The following is an 18,764-nucleotide window of genomic DNA, read 5'->3' as shown; positions in this document are numbered from 1 at the left end:
AACTTCCCTTTCTACGGATTGGCTTCGAGCTTTACGGCTCCCGGTAGTAGATTACCTACCATAACTACCGAAAAAAGAAGTTGTCGGTCGGTAGCAGCAGTACCGAGCACGTGATGACGATGATGATGATCATGATCATCCTCTTTGCTGGGCGGCAAAGTCTAATGAATGAGAAAGTGCGCCGCTCCCGCTGGCTGACTGATGCGGTAGTCACTCACTCAACAAGAAGAGAGAGACAGATGAAGCACTCAAGAGATGACCAAAGCCAAAGCTGGGATGAAACGTGAGAGAGGGACCCCGAGTTCGAGTGAGTAAAGATGAGATCAGGTATCAGAGTGCGGCGTAGAAGGCGCTGCTGGAAAGTGAAAGTAACCTGTGTGCGACGGAGAGACGACGGTCGGTGATGATGATGATCACGGGTGACGATCACAGGAGGGTGCGGGCGGATGAGTTTTCGTTGAGGTTTTGTGGCACTTATGAGCCTTAGTAGATGGGTGGTTCAGGGTGGGGTTGGAAGGTGAGCGAGCTTGTCGGAGGTGATCATAATTTGATGATGAATGAGGGAGGCGGAATAGGTTATGCAGTGGGGTTGTTATCTATATGCTACAAATTTGTTTATTATCTTAAGTGATTTGTTGAGGTGGATAATTATGCTCGAGATGAGGAGGAGGAGGACAATTTGTTAATTTGATTGAAGTGTAGTGAAAATTCAAATGGTTTGAAGAGGAAGCAAGATTTGTGCGTAATTTTAAAATTTATATTTGGGCATTTCAAAGCCATTGTGGAGTTTTGAGTTTGACAGGAAGATGACACTAGTTTGATTAGAACAGGCCGGACGTTCTATCTGGATCTGTACAAGGAGGCCTTGCTTATCTTAGGGACTGTTAATTAGCTACGTAGACAGTTTTTTGGGTTTCTTGAAAGAAAATAAAAAAACAAAATTGAGATGCACTTACAATCATTTTGATGAACCTGCAGAAATCCGGAAATAAAAACAATGTATTTCATAGAAAAAAACCAAGACATTTTTGAAGACCTCTAATGGCGGTACGCTCCAATTCGTATTAACTTTTAATCCCGTCCCTGTATGGATGATCTGCAAAATGTTTGCTTAGCATCGTGTTGAATAAATCTGATGTCGACATCAGAGCAGCCGGACATTCTTAATCGGGATTTAAACCGAGGATAATACCGGTTGGAGTTTACCACCATAAGAGAAATTTCGCTAGAACTCCAAGTCAATGGTGTGACTTCAGAGTAGAATCTTTAGATAGTTCTGTGGAAAATTGCAAAATTGCGATTGTGAAGAGGTCAATGTCTAATGAATATTCCAAATAAGTTATGAGAAGAATTTTGAAAGAGTTGGGATGACCACTCTAAGGAAATTCCGAGAGTATTGAATTCTTTGAAAAGGGGGGCGACACATCAATTCTAGATGCTCAACAAATTTCACTCTCTCTCTCTCTCCCTTTCTCTTCGTCGCATTTCAAGCTTAATGCTTATCACATTTTAGCTCATTGGGTGCTCTCAACTTAGTGTTCTAGATGCACTTCCATAGTTATTAATTGAGAGCTTTCGATGCCTGTACCATTTTTGCATTAGTATAATTGTGTGGCAAGTTAATCATACTCTATGCCCAGGGAAATCGCGAAATTTTCCAAACCGAAAAATTCCTAGACCCAACCGGGAATCGAACCCAACCACCTTCAGCATGGTCTTGCTTTGTAGCTGCGCCTTAACCGACTGAGCTAAGGGAGGCCCCCTACTCGGCGTGCGCGCAGCAAAACACAAATTTTCCTGCATCGTAGTACCAACAATTAATACGAAACTAACGATTTTAAATTGGCTCACTACTTGACTAGCCTATTGGTCCCAAGCAAATCGACTAACGTGCCCCATTCTAGTATAAATTCAAGTACTACACTATGTTTGTTTTGATTCGCTATGCAAGTTTGACACATAAAATGAGGGGTTAGTGGTTTTTCCTATGTTGCGAGGGGTGAATCGATTCGCTTGGGACCAAAGAGAGTACCAGAGCTGAGCCAAAAAGTTGAGCACGTTTCTTCGGGACCTTCTAGTCTTAGAGTTACCTCTATGGTAGTACATGGTTACTGATATTCGCCTCGTACTATTCGAAAGCGTTTGTCATCTCCAAACGCTTTCAATGTAACGGACTTAAAGCTTGCGTTCACGAACGAACCGAATACTGTCATTGATGAGAGCCTCTGTGAGTGACCGGTGGGTGATGACATTTCGTGCTGTTCGTGCTGTATTTCATTCCGTCTTGTTTTATTATTGTCTTTCTTCAATCCGTTGTATTCGGACGCGATAATTTACGACAGTGAATATTCTTCACCGTGAATTGTTTTAATATTCTTGAATAGTGTTAGCGATGAATGAAAGTGTGAAGCGTCGATCTGGAACTTTGAAAAGAAAGATTTCTGACGAGGTGGAAGTGATCCGCGATTCCTCTAGCACAAAATATCGTTGTTTGGCGAACATCGATGCAGAACGAAGGTACACGACGAGCTAACTTCAAGCGGCATTTCATCGGCTGCCACCCGAATGTAGCCCACCGGATGGAGCTTGTAAATGAGAGCAGTAGCCGCGAAGAAGCCACCACAAGGCGACCAAGATCTGGGTCAAAAGTGCTTGTGGAAACGGCCAGACAAAATGTGCTCCTTAGAACTCTGAAAATGGTAACGGAACATAACCTGCCGCTAAGGTTTCCGGAATGACAAGGTACAACACTACTTCTTGGCCCTTTGTGGAAAGCTTGCGGCCTTACAATATCCCGGAACACCATTCCATTACTCATCCACCGTGCTGCAGACATTATGCGACAAAGTATTACCAATAAATTCAGGCAAACTCTAGTAGAGAGTGGACTCGGCCACCCGACACGGACGGTCGGTTTTCGGAATAAACGCGTCGTTTGTGGACAACAACGGCGTTGTACACATAATCCACCTTGGTAAGTCTATTTTGAGTAAATAAACCTACCTAATGCACGCCTTTTAATCAGATTGAGCTAAATTCTTCAATATTTTGTTGCAATTTAGGTGGTTAGCATGACTTGTTTTCATATTTGTTCAATACTCAAAATCCCGGGTTATAATCAAAGTGGTCATGCAAAAATTGTGTAAGGCAATAGTTCCTTAACTAAGTTTTTTCTTAACGTAAAATCTTACAGTGTTTTACAATTGGGGAAGGGATTTGTAGATGATTTCATCTTCTTCTAGGCTTTTCACGCTTCTGTAGCGGGCGTTTTACCGGCTCTCAACGTAGTGTTCTAGATGCACTTCCACAGTTATTAAGGTGAAAGTGGATCGGATTAGAATGACTCACTTCATCGATTTCTTGCAAAATAATGCAGCGCTCAATCGAAAAAAATCTTCCGTGCAAAATTAAAGAACTAAAATTGCTATCTCTAGCAATTTTTACAAGATTGATTTATTGTTTAATTTTTCTGAAAACAATTTTCTAAGTTTTAATATGTATTTCTATTTGATAAGTTTTAATATGTATTTCTATTTTATGATCATTCGGTGCAAAATGCACTCCTAAGTTCGGGGTAAAATTATCCTTTAGTAAACAAGCTGGTTTATGTTCAATTCTTTCTTCAGAAATTGTGCGCAACGTTCCTAAGTCTACTAAGCGGTCATGGACCTTAGAACAATCACGATCGGAACTAGGGGCATTCAAAAACGAAGACGTTCTTCTGCATCAATTGGTCATGATAAGGAGAGTCATATTGCCCCATTATTGTAATTCATTTTGTCCCATTGTTGGGGTGCATTTTGCCTCATTATTATGGGGCGTCTTGCTTCTTTGTTGTAGCGCATTTTACCCCAGTATGGATGCATTTTTCCCCGATTAGTGGCATTTTCAGATTATTTTATCATGTCCTAAAATCACTTTTTAATGTGTTTTCAAAGTTGTCATGTATGTTTCGAATATAAACAACTAAATAATGCTTAAGGAAATTTGTGCAATACATGATATTCACTGTCGCTGAAGCGGAAAACAGAAAAGTAACGGGCCATTCTATGCTCACAAGTAGTGCACGAAGAAAAAAGCTTTTACTGCAGCAGAATAATACCATTGGTGAGCAATAGAAAAGGCGAAACACGATTCGTTGTGAAGATCAGCAACCCTGATCGTAGATTGAGTCGCCCCTTCGAAGGGGATCGAATTCCAAAGCAATTCTGAGAAGTTTTTTTATGAGAATTCCGAGAATAATTCCAATGGCAAGTCTAGATGCTGTAAAGGCCTACGCACATTAGATCCGGATCGGCCGCGTTGCGGAAAAGTGACAGCTAAATCTATTGTCTAACTGTAAAATTTACGTCAACGAAACGCAAACGGATCTTTGCCCTTAAGGCAAAGGGCCCAAAAGACTTCTTTGCGGAACACCTGCTGGAATAGGAAACGTGTCTGAAAGACAACCATTCAACGATACCTTAAACGACGTTTGCTGGAGGTAGCTACGGATGATTTTAACCAGATGTAATGGGAAGTTGAAGTTACAAAGCTGATGCACAAGTCCGCCATGCCAAACATTGTCAAACGCCTTTTCAACGTCTAGCAAGGCCATGGCTGTGGACTTGGATACAGCTTTCTTACTTCGTCTGTAGCTTGATGACAATTTTGGGTCCTTACTGGGTTTGCGGATTGGTATAATTTTTGCTACCTTCCAGATGCTTGGAAAGTAGTACAGCTCCAAGCATCTGTTGAAGATAGCGGTCAAAAGAGACTGCACTGAGCCTCTTCAAGATTAAGTTGAATATGCCGTCAAACTGAGGAAATCTGTTGTACTGTAACCTTATCCGCCGGAAGCCCGACACAAGGGGTGCCATCTAGGTTTTGAACGCATTGCGCAACCTGATCTTCCAGTGGATTTTGGATAGCCGAGCCGCATTTGCTTTCTCCTGAGGGGTGATTAAGAGCCGATCATCATCATATTCGTCTCTGAGAGGTGGAACGGGTCTAGAATGAATTTTCAGGATCTTGGCTACAGAACGGTCTGAAGTGGTCTACAACACGCATACATACATACATACATACATACATTTATTTGTACAACATCACATTTAAGATAAGACATAATCAACAATAGTACGCCACAATACTCGGTTTGCGGCTGCCGCTCTCCATCCTCGGTCATGCCCAATGCTCGCTAGATCACGCTCTTCCTGGTCCGCCTATCGCGCTCTCTGCGCTGCACGCCTTCTTGTGCCAACCGGATCAGTAGTGAACACCAACTTTGCAGGGTTGTTGCCCTGCCCACCGCATCCTTCCGGCTTTGGTCACCTTCTGGATGCTGGGTTCGCCGTAGAGTGCAGCGAGCTCGTGGTTCATTCTTCGCCGCCACTCACTGTTCTCCTGCACACCGCCGAAGATCGTCCTTAGCACACGTCGCTCGAAAACTCCGAGTGCTTGCAGGTCCTCCTCGAGCATAGTCCATGTCTCGTGTCCATAGAGGACCACCGGTCTTATTAGTGTTCTGTACATGGTACATTTGGTGCGGGGGTGAATCTTTTTTGACCGTAGTTTCTTCTGGAGCCCGTAGTAGGCACGATTTACACTGATGATGCACCTTCGTATTTCACGACTACCATTGTTGTCAGCCGTCAGTAAGGATCCAAAGTAAACGAATTCCTCCACTACGTCGAAAGTATCCCCGTCTATCGTGACATTACTTCCTAGACGAATCCTGTCATGTTCGGTTCCCCCTACTAGCAAGTACTTTGTTTTTGACGCACTCACCCTCAGACCGACCTTTGCTGCTTCGTGTTTTAGGCGGGAGTATAGTTCTGCCACCGTTCCAAATGTTCTTGCGATAATGTCCATGTCGTCCGCAAAGCACACAAATTGACCAGATTTCGTGAAAATCGTACCCCGGCTGTTGAGCCCGGCTCGTCGCATTACACCTTCTAGACCAATGTTGAAGAGTAGGTATGAGAGTCCGTCACCTTGTCGCAGTCCCCTGCGAGATTCGAATGAACTGGATAGTTCACCCGAAACCCTTACGCAGTTTTGCACACCGTTCATCGTTGCTTTGATCAGTCTGATCAGCTTCCCAGGAAAGCCGTTCTCGTCCATGATTTTCCATTGCTCTGTGCGGTCGATACTGTCGTATGCCGCCTTAAAGTCGATGAACAAATGATGCGTTGGGACCTGGTATTCACGGCATTTCTGGAGGATTTGAAGTACGGTGAAGATCTGATCCGTTGTCGATCGGCCGTCGATGAAGCCGGCTTGATAACTTCCCACGAACTCGGTCATTTTAGGTGATAGACGACGGAAGATGATCTGGGATAGCACTTTGTAGGTGGCATTCAAAATGGTGATCGCTCTGAAGTTCTCACATTCCGAATGGTCGCCTTTCTTGTGAATGGGGCAGATTACCCCCTCCTTCGACTCCTCCGGTAGCTGTTCTGTTTCCCAGATCCTGACTATCATCCGGTGCAGGCAGGTGGCCAACTTTTCTGGGTCCATCTTGATGAGTTCGGCTGCGATACCATCCTTACCAGCTGCTTTGTTGTTTTTGAGCTGCTGAATGGAGTCCTTAACTTCCCTCAGCATGGGAGTTGGGTCAGTTCTGTCCTCTGCTGCACTGACGTAGTCGTTTCCTCCATTGCGCTGGTCTCCCGTGACTACGTTCTCTTCGCCATTCAGGTGCGCATCGAAGTGCTGCTTCCACCTTTCAATCACCTCACGTCCGTCCGTTAAGAGGCGCCCGTCCTTATCCTTGCACATTTCGGCTCGCGGCACGAAGCCGTTGCGGGATGCGTTGAGCTTCTGGTAGAACCTCCGTGTTTCTTGGGAACGGCACAGCAGTTCCATTTCCTCGCACTTCGCTTCTTCCAGGTGGCGTTTTTTCTCCCGAAAGATGTGGGTCTGCTGTTTCCGCTTCTGTTTATATCGTTCCACGTTCTCTCGAGTTCCATGCTGCAGCATTACCGTCCGCGCTGCGTTCTTCTCCTCCAAAATCGCTCTGCACTCCTCGTCGAACCATTCATTCCGTCGAGTTCTTTCCACGTACCAGATGGTGCTCTAGGCTGCGTCGGTGATGGCTGCTTTTACTGTACTCCAGCAGTCCTCCTCTTGCGACGCTGCCTCGAGATTCTGCGCGTATGCTAAGGCGACATCCGGTTGCTTCAGTCGCTCTAGGTTGTACCGTGGCGGGCGTCGGTACCGTACATTGTTGATGACGGAAAGTTTTGGGCGCAGTTTGACCATCACCAGGTAGTGGTCAGAGTCGATGTTAGCGCCACTATAGGTCCTGACGTCGATAATGTCGGAGAAGTGCCGTCCATCAATCAGAACGTGGTCGATTTGCGATTCCGTCTGCTGTGGTGATCTCCAGGTGTAACGATAAGGGAGGCTGTGTTGGAAAAAGGTGCTACGTATGGCCATGTTCTTGGAGGTGGCGAAATCGATGAGTCGTAGGCCGTTCCCGTTCGTGAGCTGGTGGGCGCTGAACTTTCCAATCGTCGGTCTGAATTCCTCCTCCTGGCCTACCTGAGCGTTTAGGTCTCCTATGATGATCTTGACGTCGTGGCTTGGGCAGCAATCGTACTCGCGGTCGAGCTGCGCGTAAAATGCGTCCTCATCAGTGCTTCCGGAGTGCACGTTGATTATGCTAAAGTTGAAGTATCGGCCCTTGATCCTCAACCTGTACATTCTTTCGTCGATCGGCCATCAACCGATCACGCGCTTCTGCATTTCGCCCATCACGATGAAAGCTGTGCCCAGCTCGCGTGTGTTACCGCAACTCTGGTAGATGGTATGATTACCTCTAAACGTTCGCACTATGGATCCTGTCCAACACACCTCCTGCAGCGCTACGATGCCGAATCCGCGGTCCTTCAGTAGATTGGCGAGTATTCGGGTGCTCCCGATGAAATTGAGAGATCGACAGTTCCACGTGCCGAGTTTCCAATCGCAAGTCCTCGGTTCGTATTCCTCTGTTGCTGATTTTCCATTGCAATGCTTTTTTTACGGCTGGCTCGCAGGGCCTGACACCAACCCCCTAACTTTCCGGAGGACCAGGGATAACAGTTGTGCTTAGAGCCCTTCACTGGCACTCGGACGTAGATCAGCCGCCCCTAACATGGGGAACAGACACTGTTGTGAGTCGCTCCTCCTGGAGAACAGACGCTCAGGTTTGCCGAAGCAACCCCCCCCTTACCTGTCAGCCTATGACCAAAGTTCCCACCGGGGTTGGTTACCCGATCTTCCCTAAGGTTGCTCACAGTTCCCGGCCGGTACCACGGGGTGGTAGGGATAGGAGTTGCTGGGAAGAGACAAGTGATCTCAATAGGATCTGTATTGCGCATTACCCAGCATTAACCGACCAACACGCCAACTGTAGTTTCGGAGTGAGTCCATTCTGGAAGCAATCTGCCTGTTCAGATCGGCCATTTCACGTGTTTCGTCCAGATCTCCAGTCCTCTGAAACTGGCGTCTACGAACATTTCTCAAGTGAATCAGTAATTGGGTATGGGAATCAATAGCAACAAACTTATCCCTCACAGGAACTTGTCGAACACATGCCTCGTCAGCCACGGATATGGCCTGGTTGAGTCCTTGCAACGCCCGGTCAATGTAATCTACGGTGTCGAGTGGTGGATTTTCTTCGACGTGGCTGTCCACCATTCGTCCGAACTGCACCCAGTTGACATGGTGGTAGTCTTTTCGCAGGCAGCTTCTAACAGGAACCGTTGACACTGACTTCAGCCACCACCGGTTGTTGATCGGAGCTGAGATCGTTGTGCGCCTCCGGTTAAAAATCCAGGCTGGAGGGATTACGCGCCGGAGAGATGAAAGTTGGTTCGTCCGGAAACTGCTCAGTGTAAAGTCCATGTCCATGTACATTAGAGTGATGCAAAATTTGAAATTTTCGCTCCATAATACTTAAACGATTCCAAATCGGATCCTAACCTCTCAAAATTTGAACCCATTTGGTGAGAAACTGAGATTGCGCAAACCATTTGAAGTTTGTATGGGAATTTACCATGGTAAAACCAAGATTTTTGTTCATGTCTATCTTAAATTCACCATATCGGTCTGCTTCAAAAACTTTCAACTGTACTTGTAGGAAATTTTCCCAGCTACAACTTTGCTCAAGTTTACCAATCTCTTAAATAATTAACAACTTTTTCCTGTCTCGTTTACATAGAAACGATCTTGAGCAAAGTTGTAGTTGAGAAAATTTTCTATAAGAATAGCTATCGAACTGTTTCGCAGCTCAATATGGAAAAAGACTAGAAGGCAATGAACAAAAAGTTGAGATTTCTTATAGTAATTTACATGTAAACTTCAAATGGCTTGTGCGAAGTCTGTTTCTAACCAAATGAGTTGTAACTTTGGGAGGCTAATCAGGACCCGATTTGAAATCATTTAAGCACTGTGGAGCGAAAAAGTCAAATTTTGCATCAGTCTAATGTACATTTTCAGGTCGTTCCCAACGATGAATCGAGAGGTAGAGATCTTTGTCCAGCAGAAGATCCATACGTTTCTTGTGGGGGAGCGGATCGCATCCGTGAATTCGCTTGTAAGAGGCGGAAAGTCGGGGTCTTACCTTGCCTTCGTCCTGGTTGATTGTTTGTGAACGCCTGCTTTCGGATGCACTAGAAATCTTAGTGTTTAGGGCACTGCTTGTCGGATGGTTGGTGAGCACCACCACAATTGGCGCATTTGGACGCCACAGCTTCATCGATAGTCTTGAGTGCAATTGCCGCAGCGTGGCTTGATGTTGCAGTTGCGGGTGCCGTGTACAAAGTTCAAACACCGTTGGCACTGAGTCACATCGCGATGGCCACCACGATATGCCTCCAAGCGAGCGAAGATGGAATTGATGAAGCGGATAACTTTCAGCGCGTTGAGCGTCACATTCTCGTTCCTCCTTGTTATCCGATAGACTTCACTTGGGGCCATCTTGTACCGGTCCCTAATGTCAGCTTCGATAAACTTCGGGCCCCTGATGACGACCTTGAATGGTTTCTCACCGGGAACTTCGTGGGTGAAGAATTCCACCTTGGAAGTCCTGAGGTGGGCGACGACCAAGCTATACTCCGCTTTCGTACGGAGCATCCCCTTGCTGCCGACTTTGCCCAACTTGTATACGGCTTTAACGCCCAGCGATGCCAGATCTGCGATTAGCTCGATAAGGTGGGCATTTTTCACTTTTGCCGTGCTTATGTCGGCAGCATTTTCGTTTTCGGAATCTCCGATATCACTTACGTTCGTTGCTGTGACATCGTTGCGACCAATCGTGCCATGGGACTGGCCTCGATTCTTCTTCCTCTTATTGCTGTGCTTTACCGTCACAGCTGGCTGGGTATTTCCATTCGCGAGCAATGCTTCCCTATTTCGGGGCGATGCGTCATCAAACACCGCGAAAGAGACGCGAACACTATGGCAACGAACTTTTCGAACAACTCGAGAGAGCGAGCTAAAACCGAACTGAACTGGTTTTCTCTGAACTTCAGCAGGACTTCTCTGAAGTTCGGCAGGACTTCCTTGAAGTTCAGCAAGACTTCCCGGACCTTCGACAGGCCGTCCCTGAACTTCGGCAGGACTTCTCTGAACTTCATCAGGACAACCCTGATTTCCAAGAATTGAAATGGCAGAATTTTCCTGAACTACGGCAGGACTTCCCTGAACATTGGCAGGACTTTCCTGAAGTTCGGCAGGCCTTCCCTGAACTACGCCAAGACTTCCCTGAACTTCGGCAGGACTTCCCTGATCTTTGGCAGGACTTTCCTGAACATTGGTAGGACTTCCCTGAACTTTGGCAGGACTTTCCTGAAGTTCAGCAGGCCTTCCAGAAACATTGGCAGGACTTCCCTAAATTTCAGCAAAGCTTCCCTGAACATTGGTAGGACTTCCCTGAACTTTGGCAGGACTTTCCTGAAGTTCAGCAGGCCTTCCAGAAACATTGGCAGGACTTCCCTAAATTTCAGCAAAGCTTCCCTGAACTTCGGCAGAATTTCCCTGAACTTCAGCAAAATTTCTCTGAACTTCAACAGGACTTCCATGAACTGCAGTAGGACTTCCCTGACCTTCAGCAATACTTCCCTGAACCTCGGCAGAATTTTCCTGAACATCAGCAAAACTTCCCTGAACTTCGGCACAACATCCCTGAGCTTTGGCAGGCTTTCTCTGAACGTCGGCTGGACTTCTCTGAACTTTGGCAGGACTTCCCTTATTTCCAAGAATTTAAATGGCAGAACTTCTCTGAACTTCAACAGGACTTCCCTGAACTTCGGCAATAGTTGCATGAACTTCGACAGGACTTCCCTGAACTTCGGCAATAGTTGCATGAACTTCGGCAGGTTTTCTCTGAACTTCAGCAGGACTTCTCTGAAGTTCGGCAGGACTTCCCTGAAGTTCAGCAAGACTTCCCGGACCTTCGACAGGCCGTCCCTGAACTTCGGCAGGACTTCTCTGAACTTCATCAGGACAACCCTGATTTCCAAGAATTGAAATGGCAGAATTTCCCTGAACTACGCCAAGACTTCACTGAACTTCAGTAGGACTTTCCTGTCCTTGGAATCTTGGAATTGAAATTGTCATTTCAGTAGTAGAATTATTATAACTTTACAATAATTTTGTATTTGTCAAAATTTCAATACTTCCCATTTTGCGAATTTGCAATGCTTGTTGGTATTGATGCATTTTGAATTTGGGTGTGGTTCGAACGGGTGCGGAGTCAGTATCAACGGAAAAGCATTAACTTTCACCTTAACGGTCAAACAGAGAATTTGAACTGTGTTGAGTGAAACAAAACGTACAGGTAAGCTCTTTTATAACCTGGCAATTGACTCGTCTTTCTCTGTTCTCTCGATGGTCATAGCAAGCAAGCACGTGTTTGGTTGATCGTGGCCATAAAAATTGATAAATGTTCAATAGTTTACCAATAATGAATTACTAAAGGCTGACTAAAAGTAAATTGGTACGCTCAAAAAGACCTGTAATTAATGATTAATATACGTTTGAAAATCCATTAATGGTTGCTTTACAGTACTTTTATTAAAACATCAAAGTTAAAGCATTAAATGGTTACTTTTCTCTAGTTTGAACGAATTCTTGAACCTTCCTCTTGGTGAAGCCCATAAGCGCCCGCACAGTGGAAACGGAATCAGCGCATTTCTTCCATTTTGCCCGCATTTGCTGGATGTCCTTAACTGCCCCGCCGCTTCGTCGAAGTCGCTGCTTTGAAATTGCCCAGCACTTTTCGATTGGTCGAAATTCCGGGCAATTCGGAGGATTCATTAGCTTGGGGACAAAATCGATCTTGTTGGCAGCATACCACTCCAGAACCACCTTGGAGTAGGCCAAATCGTGGCCTTCTTTGCGAACTTGTCGGCAAACACGAGCTTGAACTTTTGACCAGGAAGCTGCTTAAAATCGAGTTTGACGTATGTTTCTTCATCGATCAAAGTGCAGCCCTTGTGTTTCGTCAAAACACGGTCGTACAAGAGCCTTGCACACTTTTTGGCCACAGAATTCTGCTTCATGTGCCGTTTCGGATGTTTACTGGCTTTGTATGACTTGTATCCTTCTCTGGCAAGGATGTTCGCCACCGTTTGAAAGTTGGCGTTGTACCTTCTGGCCACATCTCGCTCAGGCCCGCTGATTTCTTTCCGCACTCAGGGTTTCCTTGTAGGTTTTGAGCACTCGACAATCTGTTGTTTTCGGCATCTTCAGCACTTTAGCCAGCTGGGCATACCAATTTACTTTTAATTAATTAAACAAATTTTACATCAAACTTGAATCAAGTGGTGTGAAAATAATTGAAATCCATTAATAAATGGCCAAGTTATAAGCGTTTAAACCCTGACACCATTTTGTCACACAATTTTTCGATTTACACCCCCAGTATAGTCAACAAAGACGTAGTCCTACGTCAAAACAAATCGGCTATCGCAGCTGGGTACTCATGAGTACCAGGCCTGGTCTCAAGATTAACTATATTCATTGTATATTTAAGACAATTCTTGCCTTTCCTTAGCAAACAACTAGTTTTGGATTCAGCTTAAAATTGTGACTAGTGAAATTGTAATTTGTAACAAGATAAAGGATTCCCCCAGTGGGCGCCGTTGGGGTTTTCTGAGGCATAAAATCTCTGGTGACGCCTTCCTTCGGAAGGGAAGTAAAGCCGTTGGTCGTCGGACCATGAGTTGATGGATCGATAGGTAGGGTCCAGCTGTGGGAGCTGCCTCCCTGGTGTCGGTAGCATTGGTACTCAGTACGGAAAACAAGATCGATGAAAGACAAATCAAGGAAAAAAGAAAAGAAAAGGGATTTACCTTAATCTTGATTGTTGTGCTTTCATCTGGTCTATTTTGGCACGTTTAAACGATTTGTTGGTGCTTAACCCTCCTTACAAATAATCCCAGGATCACATTGGCCACACTCGGGCATGTTTCGAAGGTTTTAGGAATACCGAGTTTTGAGAATGTTCTCAAATTGCTTCAGGTGTTCCTTAAGCCCTTTATACAATGCTAAGCATTTCCTGGGCAAGTTCGGCGATCCTCTAGAGCCAGCGACCTGAAGAAAAGGCTAGTGCACTTCGCGAGTAAGTCATTGAGAAAGCTAAATTATCCACTACCAAATGGTCTGCGGATAAGCTTCCAATAAACATAGGTTACCGTAAGAAGTGCCCCATACGAATAAACTTTTAAACTGTTCATGCATAACCGCAGACTGTTGCTTTAATTCGTTTCATCATTCATCGGAGACACTTAGATAACATTGTAACGCGCCAGATGAATGACCAGCTAGATGCTCATGAAAGCAGCCATCACTTACTATTGTTAGAGCGATATAAATTCCCTGCAAAAGTCTAGCGAATGCAGACAAAAATCCGGATCTACCGGACCCCGTCCCCGTTGCTAGCTCACTTTGAGATAGCTGAAATTTACCTATTCCGGTCGCGTCGTCGTCTTGGCAGCGAACCGAGATAAATGGCAAACTTGTGCGGTGCTACCGGTGCGATGCTTCGCTCAACCCAGCCGGCCGGATTCCGTAATGCGAGTGTGTGATGTGGGGATCGAATTGCCGCAGCCCGGAGAGCTTAGGAGCCCCATATGTGTGTAGCGTGCGCGTATGGCATTTCTTAATGAAGGCACATTATGATAATGTCCGATGGCTGCGGCGATGAGGCTCATGTTAGTATAGTTGGAAGAAGGAAGGAAGGAGGGGGAGGGGGGGAGTTCACCAGCCTGCCACTGAGCCCGCGTTGAGAGCTGCCATTTCACTTTCTCTTTCGGCTTTCGGTAGTGTGCAAGCTGAAGTAAAGTGAGCGAGTGAGTGTGTTTGAAGGAGGAACCACCATCCAACGAGTGTCTCATATACCTCCCGATATGTATACGAGTCTTAACGACGTAATGAAGAAGTGTTTAAATTTGCCAACGATGATGATGGGGGATGCTGATGGTGATGGTGATGATGATGATTATGATCGGGGTACAAAAAAAAAGAACGACGATGCGACGACGATTGAATGAAGGAAGTCGCGGCTGCGCTGCGAACGTGTGAAGTAATGAAGTAATCGCCAGCCAGGCGATGCGGAAATGTGCCACTTTTTGCAGGAAGTTATGAAAAGATGGTGGGATAGGTCGGAGTTGACCAGCACAAAGAAGCTGGACTACAATCCATTGAGTGGTTCTTCAGGGCGTGGATGAAACCATGTGACCTTTGCCATCAACTGAGAATGAATAAAGTGAGACAGGCTTCCTGTTCCTGGTCGAAGAAGAATTGGAATCTACTGGCGGTAAATTACAAGAAGTTGCTTCAACTAAAACCAACAGTCCCTTCTACATTCCCTTTCATTAAAAGCAGTTATCCTTAATGAGTGGAGATTTCCTTCGGGCTACTGCATCAACCTGTCCAAACACGCACCACCAACCTAGTGAAGGTCATAATTATACCACCCCTCTCGAGAGCCTCCATAGAACATGCAATCGAATATTTAATATTTCGAATCAATCTAGGCAGTAGTGACTCCACCTGCACCCCCATGGCAATGGATGGACGGCGACGCGTTCTCGCAGCAAGTCACTTTTGTTTTCGTTCAAATATCATTATGAGTCAAGGCCAGCTACGTCGCATTTCGTTTTCATTTTATGAAGGTACGGCCTACCTAGATGATGGAAGGAGGAGAAACGGAAGGGACGAGAACCAAAGTGCACTGTTCGCTTGTGACGGACAGCATAAAAGCCAATTTTGACCGCTGCCCGGCCAGATCACGGACTTGAAGATCGTGTTCTTCTCTTTCCCATTGGTGGCCGTTCCCCATGCCTCAGAGGCAAACGAAGAAAACCGCGGTCGGAGGCAGGAGATCAGGGTAAAAATGTTTAGCAAGCAATAAACAGTCGCTTTATGCGCTTTACTTTTTTTTTCAAGTCCGACGGTTTGATTTGCTGCTGAAATGTCTAGAGTACTTTTGGAGAGGTGGCAGATGAATGTGAAATATAAATACATACAGAGAGAAAAAAAAAATACTCAGGCCTTTTGGACGATTGGGAATTTAATTAGCGCAGCGTCAGTCGTCTTGAAACTTGAAATTAATACCAAAATAGTGGAAATTTGGAGGTCGCCGCAGGAGGTTTGGGCTGCTCACCACCACCGGTACGGCACGGTACGGTGGAGAACGAGAGGTTTCGGTGGGAACTACTCGGACTGCGGCACATGGTAATCAAGCGTATTAATAAGTCATAAATTCAAGATTGAGAGTGCGGTTGGCGATTTGAGTGTCAATCCCCCCTATTCTGCGAGTCACGTGACTCTCTCTCACCGGTGAGGTGACAATAGTCACCTCGTGTGAGGTGACTCTCCATTTGATTTACATGGAGAGTCACCTCACACGAGGTGACAATTGTCACCTCACCGGTGACAAAGAGTCACGTGACTCGCAGAATAAGGGGGAATACTTTTTGAAAGACCAACGGATAATTTTTGGATGTAGCGCTTATCTAGTGACAATCACCAAAGGACATCGATCAGTCCGCATCGTGCTCTCTTGCCGTGCGGATCTATTTGCTTTTTGCTTAAGGAAGTGTTACTACTACCTAAAGCTACAACAAATTTAAACAGCACTTTTCAGTGCTCAACCTGTAAAAATTTTCTACCTTGTTCAACTTCTCTTATTCCTCTTCGATCCTTGTTTGGACCCTACCCGAGGTAATCCTTCTTGGATATCGATTTGGAAAATTCCTCTTCGATCCTTCAGATTCTTATAGTAATCTGATTGGAAGTCGATTTGGATAATCGCATAATCGCACTTTTCAGTGCTCAACCTGTAAAAATTTTCTACCTTGTTCAACTCCTCTTATTCCTCTTCGATCCTTGTTTGGACCCTACCCGAGGTAATCCTTCTTGGATATCGATTTGGAAAATTCCTCTTCGATCCTTCAGATTCTTATAGTAATCTGCTTGGAAGTCGATTTGGATAAAAATTTACTGCCGCCATGGCGCCTAAACGCAAAAGAAAGGGGCAAACTCTTGACCCCCCTTCTGATGAAATTAATTTGAGTAATCAATTTGATTTGCTCACGGATGATGAGAATGATCCATCATCCAAGAAAAATTCTAGTAAACTTTCCCGGCTTAATGCCAAGAAGGAAAAGATTCCCCCTATTGTGATAACCACTACCGATTTCCATGCTCTTCGCATGGAACTTTTGAATTTCGTGAAAGTTAAGTTTTCACTACAAATTGGACGTCGGGGTGAATGCCGTGTATTGGCTGAAACCTTGGACGGATTTAAATGTCTTCTCAAGTATCTTACTGAGAAGAAGCACAAATTTTTTACTTACGACACCAAAACTGAACGTGTGTTCAAGGTTGTCATGAAAGGACTGCCCAGTGGTGAATCCCTGGATCAGATCAAAGATGAACTGGCAAAATTACTTGGAGTTGTGCCACTCCAAGTAATCAAAATGAAAATGAAATCCCGTCCTGGCGATTCGCGCAACGGGATTTCTAATGATTTTTATTTAGTTCACTTCAAGTCTAGTGAACTAAACAACCTTAAGGCCTTAGAAAAAGCTAGCCTTATGCTCCATGTCCGAGTGAAGTGGGAACACTTCAAGAAGACTGGAGGAAACTTCCAAAACCTCACTCAGTGCCGTAAGTGCCAGGGATGGGGTCACGGAACTAAAAATTGCTACATGCCAGCTAAATGCATGAATTGTGGTGATTCCTCTCACGCAAAGGACGACTGTCCTGTGAAGGAAGATCCTAAGAAATTTAAATGTTCAAATTGTGGTGAAAACCACAAATCCAATTTTTGGGAATGTAAGACTCGCAAAGCGATCCTACAATCTCGTTCTAACCGACAGGTAGGAAACGCTCTACGTTTCCGAGCAGGTACAAATTCCTCTGCTGTTAACAACGGTCAGAGAGGAACAAATTCTACATTCGTACCCGTAGGTACAAATATCACCCCTGCTTCAAATGTTTCATCTGTACCTACTCCCCTCGCTGCTAACAATGTTCAGCGAGTTAATGGAGCTACCTATGCTGCTATTGCAGCGGGTAGAAATCAAAATACTAACCAACGTTCTAACGGAAATTTTGACAATTTTGACTTAGGAAGCATTACTGCTCCTAAAATGGAATTTTTACAGAATTCATTAATTGACATGATTTCTGATATGCTTAAATCTAACTCCATGTTTGATGCTATTCAAACTGGAGTAAAATTTGCTAATAATATTGTCATGACTTTAAAATTCAGTAATGGATTTTAAAGCATTAAACATTTTAAATTGGAATGCTCGATCTCTTAAAGATAATGAAGACGAGCTATTTAATTTTTTGAGAGTTCATAACGTGCATATTGCCGTTATAACTGAAACGTTCCTTAAACCTGACCATAAGGTTAAGAAGGACGCAAATTACTTGATTTATAGAAATGATCGTCTTGATGGACCCTGTGGTGGCGTTGCCATCATTATTCATAGACGAATCAAACACAAAATACTTTCTTCATTTGAAACCAAAGTTTTTGAAACTTTGGGAGTTTCTGTTGAAACAAAATTTGGACAACTTACGTTTATAGCTGCCTATTTGCCATTCCAATGCGTAGGCCAGCAAAAGAATTTTCTCAAGGGTGACCTCCAGAAACTTACCCGTCATAGGTCTAAATTCTTCATTATTGGTGATTTTAATGCAAAACACCGCTCATGGAATAATGCTCAAAGCAATTCCAATGGTAATATTCTGTTTGATGATTGTTCTGCAGGTTATTACACTATTCAATATCCAAACAGCCCAACATGCTTTTCTTCTGCAAGAAATCCCTCCACTATTGATTTGGCCTTAACTGATTCATGTCATCTTTGTAGCCAATTGGTTACCCATGCTGACTTCGGTTCTGATCACCTTCCAGTAACTTTTGAAATATCCCAAGAAATAATTTCTAATCCCAACAGCTTTACTTTCAATTACCATAGGGCTGATTGGGAGCAATATCGAACATTTATGGAATATAACTTCGATCCAAACATTCCTTTGCAAACCAAAGATGAAATTAATTATGCTCTTGAATCTCTGACTACTTCTATAGTTGAAGCAAGAGCTGCCTCAGTACCAAAATGCGAGGTTAAATTCGATTCAATTATAATAGACGATGATCTTCAGCTCTTGATCCGTCTTAAAAATGTCCGTAGGAGACAATTTCAAAGAACACGCGATCCTGCCATGAAAGTTATCTGGCGGGATTTGCAAAAACAAATTAAAAAGCG

Source organism: Ochlerotatus camptorhynchus, unplaced genomic scaffold (assembly GCF_037179485.1).
Source record: "Ochlerotatus camptorhynchus isolate MF236.1 unplaced genomic scaffold, CSIRO-AGI_Acam_v1.1 ptg000268l, whole genome shotgun sequence".
NCBI lineage: Eukaryota > Metazoa > Arthropoda > Insecta > Diptera > Culicidae > Ochlerotatus > Ochlerotatus camptorhynchus.
The sequence above is the reverse complement of the archived record's forward strand: the minus strand, read 5'-3'. Positions refer to the sequence as shown.